Genomic DNA, 10,235 nt, shown 5'->3' on the forward strand with positions numbered 1-10,235 from the left:
TCCCCGTTAGCAGGGATGGGGACGGGGATGGGGATTTTTGCGAGGACAGGGATGGGGAGAGGTTCCCTGTCCCCACCTCGCCTCATTTCCATTCCTATCTTACACGCATCGTCAAACTTCAAAGAATCCCAACCCAGCTCTCCTTCGAAAAACTTTAGCTGTTGGGGGACAACAGTCTATGCTGTTGAGTACATTCTTGGGAATGTCACATTTACCAGAGTGGTGTAAAAGAGTAATTGTCCCCTATTTCCTTTTGATCAAAAGGATAGACATGGGCATATGAATGGGTGAACGTATTCAGCCCTTAACTCTCTCAACAAGCCTCTAACAACTAAAGTTTAGAGGTGTAAACAGATTGAATTTGAATCGGATCAGGCAATCCAAATTCGAATTCGATTAAAAAATCTGATATCCGAATTCGATACGATATTCAAAGGATATGGAAAATTAATATCCAATTTCAAATTTGATTAAATATTCAAAAATTTGATTAATTAATTATTTTAGATAATTAATAAGTATATAAAATAAATATTTTATTGATATAAAGTATATAAATATATAAAATATTTATAACTTAATTATCATATATAAATTATATAAAATATTTTATATATTATATACAAGAATTAAATAATCGGTTGAATCGTGATATTTATTGAATCAAATTAGGTCATATCTGAATTTGAATCCGATTAACTATTCGATAAGAATAGGATATTCGAATTCGACCGGTTAGATATTTGAATTATTCGAACTCGATTCGATTATGTTGAATATCGAATTCGAAATCGGATTTTTGAATACTATTAATACTCCAATTAAAGTTATCCCGCCCAGCTCAGGCAAGGGGATTTTTATCGAAGCTTTAGTATTGAGGAGTTTTGTCTTTTTTTTTTCAGGTGCATTGACAAAAAGGCCCAGGAGAATAATTATTATTAACCAATAAGACTCTTTTTTGGAATCAAAGAAAGTGTTCGACTAGGATGCCAAAAAGACATGATACTAGAAAGATTTATAACCAATCAACCAGTATCATAAAAGTCTTAACCAATCAATTAGAATTTATGCTGGGGGATTTTCGTTGGTCAAAGCTTTTTCAGCATCATAGGTTTTCCTTAAGGGTCTTTTCTATTTTTTTTTTTTATCTTGAGAGGGAGAAAGTCGGTCTATGGGATTTTGGTTCTGATTGATCAAGATACCCATGTTTTTTTTAGATTTATGTAGAAAAATTATTTTTTTTTGGTATCACTTAAACGAATGAGCAAGACCAAGGTGGGTAAATAATTTTTCCACTTTGGGGAAAGTTGTCAAATCAAAATTTCGTCACGTATCGCCAATACATATCATATCAAACCTTTCCAATACGCCCCTACAGGGGGTGTTTTGGGTCAGTGAGTGGTTCAGGGGGTAGATCGGCCTTAAACCGGCCCCTTTAAACCAAATTCGAAAAAAATTAAAAACAAAAACAAATAAACATTACTGGTACAGGTCGATATTCTCTATCGGTGTATTGCCTTGTAACGATATTTTGAACCTTGATTGTCAATGCTTGGACAGAAAAAAAAATTGTCCCTTTTAATAATCTATATATTATATATATTAAAATTGGTCCTGCCATGTCAGCACGTCTCTCCTTTGAGAGAAGTTATTTATCTATTTTCTCCTTTTTTTGAATTTTTTTCTTTTTCTTAATTCCATGTCATTTTTTAAATAACCAATGAGATGCACTCTCCCAATAACCTAAATAATCTCTTCTCCTAAAATTACTCCTAAACTACCTCCCCCACGATCCTCCACTTTCTCCAAAATTATCTCTAATTCTTATTTATCTTCTAAATTATCTCTAATTCCTATTTATCTCCAAAACTATCTCTAATTTAGTAGAGACTTTCTCTTCTAAATTATCTCTAATTCCTATTTATCCTCTCCCATACTTTGTATCTATATCTATCTAAAGAAAGTTTGAATTAAAAAATTTAATAATTATTTAAATGTTCTAACAAAATTATAAAATATTTATTAAAAATACAAAAAATAATATTATATTTTTACAAAGTATATCACGAAATTATGTACTAACAATTTAAATTATGTTTTTTTGGATTATCAATTTAAATGTTTTTTAAATATTTAATAATATTTAATAGCTTTAAATAAATAAAATTCAAATAACAAAAAATTTTAAATAATTTATAGATTATTTAAATATTTAAATAACTAAATATTTATCATAGCTAGATTTTAAATAGTTAAAATAACGAAATTATGTAATAAATTTAAAAAATATCTTCAAAGTATAAAAATAAGTATAACAAAATATTTGATGTTTTAAAATTATGTAATAAATGAAATTATGTAATCATAGTATAAATTATGATTTTATGGAAAATTAAATTCAATAAATAATTGATGTTTTAAAATTTAAATATTTTACATATTATTTAAGTATTTAAATAACAAAATATTTAACATAACTAGATTTTAAATAGTTAAAATAAATAAATTTAAAAATATATATAAAAAGTAGAAAAATAATTATAACATAATATTGAAATTAATAATAATTTAATATTTTTATATAATATTATAAATAATTAATTCCACTTATATCAAGTATTAATTCAAGAAAATAACTTTTAGAAAAAATAATATTTATTAATAATAATTTTAAACTCTTAATCTATATTTATTATATAATTACATATACTAAAACTAATATTTATTATCTTTTGTGATAAATGTATTTTCAATAAGTATGTATAAATTTAATTTGTTAAAGTTATTTAATAGAAAACTTTTAATAATTATTGGAGATTAAATTACTATTATTGAAATTTTTAAATTTAGTTTATTGTACATATTGTATTTATTGTGTTTTTTATAAGTTATTGATTAATATTTAGTAGAGATTATACTATTCATTGACTAAGTTAATATGTTTTTAGTACTTATTGTATTTTTGTAATTTTTGTAATTATTGTATTTTTAATTATCAATATATTTTTAATAATTGTGTATTTTTGCTATAATTTTTCAATAATTACGAGAGATTAAACTATTGTTATTTATTAGAAATAAGCCTATTAATTTAGTTGAAATTATGAGTGCTCATGATTGGTTCGGTGCGGTCGTAAGCTATTTGGCTAACCAAATTAATCTGGTTAAGTTAGGGAGTTGGTCAGCTGAAACTGACTAACCTTTTGGGAAAATCGATCCACTCAAGTTGTATTGGTTTGGGTCAATTTTTTTGTTTGGTCAGTTTGTTCAAAAGATTTAAACTTAAAATTTTAATTTAATTTTAAAAATTACAATGTAATTATTAAATAATAAATTTAAAAATTAGATTTATGATATTAAACATTTTAGACTAAGAAATATGGGAAATTTTCCACTTTTTTATATTAAAAATTATATTTAAAATATAAAATATTAATATATATCCATGGTTAGGTAGTTCGATTTTGGTCGATTTACAAATGGCCCAAGTGGAACTGATCCAAATTGGTCGAATTGGGAAATTTTTTAACCAAAGCCAACCTAAAATACTAGAAAACTGACAAACTCGGGTCGAGTTAATTGGGTTGGTTGGTTTCATCAGTTTGATAAATAAACTTTACTGAAATTAATTATTGTTATTTTTGTATTATAAAAATTTTATTAAAAGTAGTATATAAAATATGAATAATTATTAATTATTTAAAAAATTAAAAATATAAAACAATTGTGTACTCTTATGTGTTTCTATTAGGTTCATTTATTAGAACACACTTTTAGAATGGCAATTTTTCCCATCCCTAACAGGGACCTGAGTTCCCCAACCCAATGGGGCTGGGGATGAGGATTGTTTTGGCGGGATAGGGGCGGGGACAGGACGAGGATTAATAGGAATCCCCGATCGAGGTCGGGGTCGGGATGGGGATTGAGGTCTCCACCCCACCCCAACCTTGATTATATATATATATATATATGTGTGTGTGTGTGTGTGTGTGTGTGTGTATTAAATGTTATTTATATTAAATATATTATTATATTATTTATATTATATTATATTATATATATATATATCAAAACTTATTTAAAACATTATTTTTAATTTAATTTTTTTGTTTATTTTAAATAAATTTATTTTAAAAAATACTATTATCTGAAAACATTTTGGGGATTCGGGTCCCCACGGGGAACCCATCCCCGTCAGGGATCGGGGATGGGGGTTAATTTCATTATCGAGGTTGGAGCCTTAGGCACACAATTCCATTAAGGAGTGTTTGTTTTACCCTTAGGCCCATGATTTTTTATTCCAAAAATACCCCTAACACTTTTTTCTATAAAAAACAAAATTGAACAAATGTAGCCAATAGAGTGGTTGTCGTCTTATTAAGGGAAAAAATGGTATTTTTTTATTTTCTTCTGATTAAATTTATTTAAATGAACATTAAGGTCAACACTGTCATTTTCCACTGCCATCTAATGGAAGATTGATTAAATTCATTACAAATTAATAAGTGGTGTTTTAGTAAAATGCTAACTATATGGTAGATTTTAGTAAATTCATGAAACTATAAGGGGTATTTTAATGTATGACCCTTTTTATTATTTAGCTTTCTCTTAATAAATCCTGTGTATCGCACGGGTCCCCACTAGTATATTTTTATAGCTAAAATGGTCATTTGCTTATTTACCTAAAAAATAGAAGAACATGGATAAATATATTTACCAAAATAAATATTACCCAGAAAAATAAGTAAATTTATGTAAAACGAATGAGACCTAAAAGAGAAGTTAAAAGCAGAAGAAGAAGAAGAAGAAGAGGATCAACATTCCGGGCAAGGCGGTTCATAAATTCAAATGACACCCCCCCCCCCCCCCCCCAAAATAAAAGACCCCCCTGTACCTTGTTTTGCAACAAAGACCTCCTGTACTATGACCATGAGACAAAGACCCCCCTTAAGTCAGATGACGGAATACATTAAATTATCAAAATACCCTACAAAACTTTTTCTATTTTCTTTTTTTGCTCTTTTTTTTCTTAAAACCTATTTAACCTATTGTTTTGCCTTTCTTCTCTTCTTTTCCTCTCCCTCACCGTCCTCTCTTTGGCCACGTGGAGAACTAAAAGATGAATACGACCCTTCAGTTCAATACCTCATAACTCGGAAAACTGCACCTCCTCTATCTCTTATTCTCTCAAAAAAAAAAACAGAAGAAGACACGGAAAGAATGAATGACTGCGCCTCCTCTATGAGGTTGGTGTTGGCCTATAAGGGTAATTAATGTTTTGTCAATTTTGCATTCGTGAATTGTGATTTTAGTATGCAAATAGCTAAAAACAAATAAAAAAAAATATGGCACATGGTACCAAACCAATCATTAATTCTATAAGCATTTAGAAGTGAAACAGATGCAAAGCTGGTTTTAAGTACCTCTGATTCGTTTTCTAGTTTGAGCTTGTTAACCAGATATTTCATCAACAATCGAACTGTCATTCTCCCATGACAAGATTAATTTACGGGGGGAAGGGATAAATGCTGTTGATTAGACGAGGAGTTGTTTTAACCAATAACCACGGGTTTCCTTTCAGGAAATTAGCATAAAGCACAGACGTACAGAAAAGGAGGGAAAAAGAAAGAAAGAAAGAAAAAGTAACAGACTTGCTTAATTCTTAGGTAGAAGGATTCTCTTGTTCCGCATTGAGTAGCAAGGTGCAATAGATTAATTAGAAGCGACACTAAATCAAAAAATGAAAGAGAGAATAGGGTCTTGGGTTTCTTCCATTATTTCTTCATGATCTGATTCTTCTATCTATTTAGTACTTACTGATTTTGTGATGCTTGGAGAATAAACCAAACACCGGATTGCATTCTCGGAGGAGCCTCCATGACTCTAACATCTGAGCTCGGACCGGCAACGTCTAAAGCCGGTTGTTGAAACTGTTGGGCGTAATAAATTGCAGGCAGCAGCATCGGAGAACAAGAAGAGAATGAAGCTGTTGGATTCCATGGGTTAGGCCTATATCCCCATGGGACCTCAGGTTGAGGAAAACTCAATCTGGTCCTCGGGTGCGGCAAGAACAAAGGCGTATCGATGATACTGATACCACCACTAAAACTACTTGGACAATAACCTCTAAACTCGTTCATATGGAAGAAAGGATTTAATAATGGTTTAAGTTGTTGTGTGCTGCTGCTAATACTACTGCCGCTGGGTGGTAATAGATCGAGCTCCACCAATCTGACTGTTGGAGTGGTTGGTTCCATCTGATTATGCTTAAATTCGGTTCTTCCCATCACGTAATTACCAAATCCCAGCTGAAGCCAACCTTTGTCTTTCTAATCTTGTTGGAAATCCTCGGAGCTGGAACTGGCTTCGTTGAGGCTACTGGTTTTGGAGTCGTCTTCGGCCATTTGACTGACCACCAGATCAGATTCGGGAGAGAGAGGGAGAGAGAAAAATGTAAAGTAACAGACAGGTAGTATCCGAAGATCGGAAAAGATGAACAGTGTTTTTCTCATTTAATTATTATAAGAATAGTACGAGGATTAAAAGATATTGTAACGGCCTTTTTTGAAGGGAAAGGGATTTTTGTCTCACAGTCATAATACAGAGGGGTCTTTGTTAAAAAAAAAAAAAAGCAAGGGATCTTTGTCACAGACCCCATAATACAGGGGTCTTTATAATTTACCCAAAAAAAGAATGTCTTAGAGAACTTGAGCAGATTACAGTAGTTTGGGGGAGTTTAAAGCCTGTTCATTTTTTAAAAGTTGTCGGTGAATAAGCAGGAGTGTAGTGTGGGACTCTCATTCCACTCTCCCCTTTTATTATTATTATTATTTTCTGATATATAATATGCACACTACTATGTACTATCCCATTATCTTCACCTTTCCTAGCTTTTTTCCCTTTATTTTATATATAAAAATATTTATTTATTTATTTTCATTCCGTTAAAGTGGAAGCGGTCCACTGAGTGACCGAGACCGACACTCTTAAAAGTGCTTACGCACTCTAAACCACATTAACTAAGACTATGTATGAGAGTAATTAAATTAAGATTTTAACATTCATCTTCACATGTAGTATTATTATTTACTAATTACTATATTACAATATATGCCCCGGCCTGAGAGGTATTTTATATCAGCCGTTGGATTAGACTCTACAAAGAGAGATGAACAATTAGCAGCTCGATTCCACTGATACTAGGGAAACAATCCAAAGAAATTGCCGTATTTCACAAAGACCGAAGAAATGGTTTTAAAAATGAATAGCACAAGTATGCATTTCATTTCAACACAGGATCTTCAACCACTCAATTGGTTTCTCTTCCCATAAATCGTGAACGTGGATCACGCTCCAACTCCAAGAGTCCCAAGTTCAAGTGTTCAACAACAACGTGGCCTTGTGCGTGGAACATGACATTATGTCTTTTGCCTCAATTCAAACATAAACATGTTCCTTTAATCCTTTTCCTTTTCCTTTCGGCCACATGACTCATTCCATTGTTCCATTGTTCCTCCTTCATTGGACTGAAGCAACCAGAGAAGCATAAGAAACCAAAATTCATCTCTTCTCTATTCACAAAATTGCCCCAAGTTATTGTTTGAATATTATTTTCTTTTTTCTCTTTTCTTAGACCCAATCAGTAGTGGCTTCTCTTCTTGTTTCTTTCTTCTTTTCTAGATCTCTCTACCCTTTAAAGCGAGTCCATTATTGACAAAACATCTTGTTTTTACTTTATAATTCCGAATCTTTTGTTAAAAGACAATTTCAGCTCTATCTTAAACAATCGCAGAAAATCCAATTCCACAATATTTCATTGGAAAAACTTCCGCCCCCAACCCCCAGTTCATTCAAACTTCACAGAAAAACTGGAGTATCTCCTTTGTTGTAGTTCCACTTCCACCTCTTCGTTAGTCATTACCACACATGGAAAGATTCAGAACCAGAGAATATCCTCCTGTCTCCACTCTTCTCCTCCTGCTGCTCCTCACCTTCTCCTTTGCTGCTGCTGCTTCTAACCAGTCACCCATCAAAACCATCGTAATCCTTGTCCTTGAGAACCGGTCCTTAGATCACATGCTTGGATGGATGAAAAAATCTATCAACCCATCAATCAATGGAGTCACAGGCAAGGAATGCAACCCTGTGTCAACTCAAACCCCACAGTCACAATCAATCTGCTTTACCGACAATGCCGAGTTTGTTGATCAGGATCCTGGACACTCATTTGAGGCTGTCCAAGAACAGGTTTTTGGATCCAGCCTCATTCCTTCCATGTCAGGATTTGTCGAACAAGCTCTGACAATGTCTTCCAATCTCTCAGACACTGTGATGAAAGGATTCGAACCCAAATCTGTACCCATATACGCCTCCCTAGTGCATGAATTCGCCATCTTTGATCGATGGTTCTCTTCGATTCCCGGGCCAATCCAACCAAACAGGCTCTTCGTCTACTCTGCAATGTCTCGTGTTTCGATCAGCCACGTCAAAAGCAGCTAGCTACAGGCTACCCACAGAAGACTATCTTCGACTCCCTCCATGAGAACGGATTGGACTTCGGTATTTACTTCCAAAACATCCCCACCACTCTCTTCTACAGGAATTTGAGAAAATTGAAATACATATTCAAGTTCCATCAATTCGATTTAAAGTTCAAGAAGCATGCCAGAGAAGGGAAGTTGCCCAGCTTAACCGTGATCGAGCCGAAGTATTTCGATCTCAAAGGGTTACCTGCCAACGACGACCACCCTTCTCACGATGTCGCAAATGGGCAGAAGTTAGTGAAAGAGGTTTACGAGACCTTAAGATCGAGTCCTCAATGGAACCAGACCCTTCTGGTGATTACCTACGACGAGCACGGTGGGTTCTTCGATCATGTAAAGACTCCCTATGTGAATGTTCCCAACCCCGATGGCAACACAGGTCCTGCCCCTTACTTCTTCAAGTTCGATCGCCTGGGAGTTCGAGTGCCCACAATCATGGTGTCCCCTTGGATTAAGAAAGGAACCGGTAGTCTTCAAGTTCTTCCTTTTCTTTTTTTGTTTTTTTCCTTCTCCAACCTCCGAAGCTCGGATCCTTGAATTTGTGAACTTCAAATTTACCGCCCCCCCGCCCGCCCCTTGTTCATTTTCCTTTTCCTGCTGCCATACTAATGGGGATCCGTTCATATCTCGTCTGCAGTGATCAGTGGCCCAAATGGACCTACTCCAGACTCAGAGTTCGAGCACTCTTCAATACCCGCAACAATAAAGAAGATGTTCAACCTCTCCTCCAATTTCTTGACGCACAGAGATGCTTGGGCCGGGACTTTTGAGCAGGTCGTGGGAGAATTAACCTCTCCTAGAACTGATTGTCCAGGTATGAATATTGATTTCTCAGAAGAGCTTTGTTCTAAAAATTATTACTTAAAACTCAACAGGACAGAGACTAATTAACAAGTGGGTTTTCTTGGCGGAACTGCTAAAAGAGGTGCTACCGGACGTGGCTCCTTTAAGAAGAACAGAATCCAAAGAAGAGGACAAGCTATCGGAATTTCAGAGTGAGGTAGTCCACTTGCCCGCTGTTCTTAACGGTGACCACTTCTTGAGCAGCTTCCCCGACGAGATGACGAACAATATGAGCGTTAAAGAGGCTCATGATTATGTGAAGGGCGCTGTATTCAGATTCATAAGAGCAAGCAAAGAAGCCATCAAGTTGGGTTTAGATGAATCTGCCATAGTAGACATGAGATCCTCTCTCACCACTAGATCAACTACGCTTCGCCATTAGAATTAGGAGATGGAGATACTACCCTTCTGGTTTACCCGTTTTACTCGATGATAGTGTCATCCCCCTTATTCTAAAATATATAAATTATCTTCAAGGAAACAGTAGAACAGAAGCTATCGAAGCTTGCCTTTCATGCTCTTTGTAGTCCTATTTCTGCGATTTTTTAGACATCACTGACCGATCTACCGACACTCCGCAATGAATCTCTTAGCTACTGAGCCTGTATTGCTGGACGGTGGCCACAGCTTTAACTATAGAAAAGGATAACTTCATTTTAACTGCAAAAAAAGAGATAAATCCTTGAAATAAGGAATGCCAATCTCTTGTTCAGGGGTATTCCATGAGCGATCACTGACCACTGCACGACACAAATTTTCGCATTGATAATCCAAGCAAACTGAATGGACGTAAGGATAAAAAGAGACAAGTCCGCTAATCGGGTCGCCTACCCGGGCGCCAGCAGCGAG

The 10,235-nt window shown here is 34.3% G+C and overlaps 1 pseudogene across 1 annotated transcript; it reads left to right on the plus strand.

The window, feature by feature from the left end:
* The first annotated feature begins 6,965 nt into the window (after positions 1-6,965).
* LOC104592865 (non-specific phospholipase C6-like) lies at positions 6,966-9,899 on the plus strand (annotated as a pseudogene). The gene is made up of 3 exons (XR_016084135.1): positions 6,966-9,009; positions 9,181-9,357; positions 9,467-9,899. The product of XR_016084135.1 is annotated as a non-specific phospholipase C6-like (transcript).
* Positions 9,900-10,235: the final 336 nt, after the last annotated feature.

The sequence above is a fragment of the Nelumbo nucifera genome, chromosome 3 (genome assembly GCF_055504915.1).
Source record: "Nelumbo nucifera cultivar China Antique chromosome 3, China Antique-T2T, whole genome shotgun sequence".
NCBI classification, from domain to species: domain Eukaryota; kingdom Viridiplantae; phylum Streptophyta; class Magnoliopsida; order Proteales; family Nelumbonaceae; genus Nelumbo; species Nelumbo nucifera.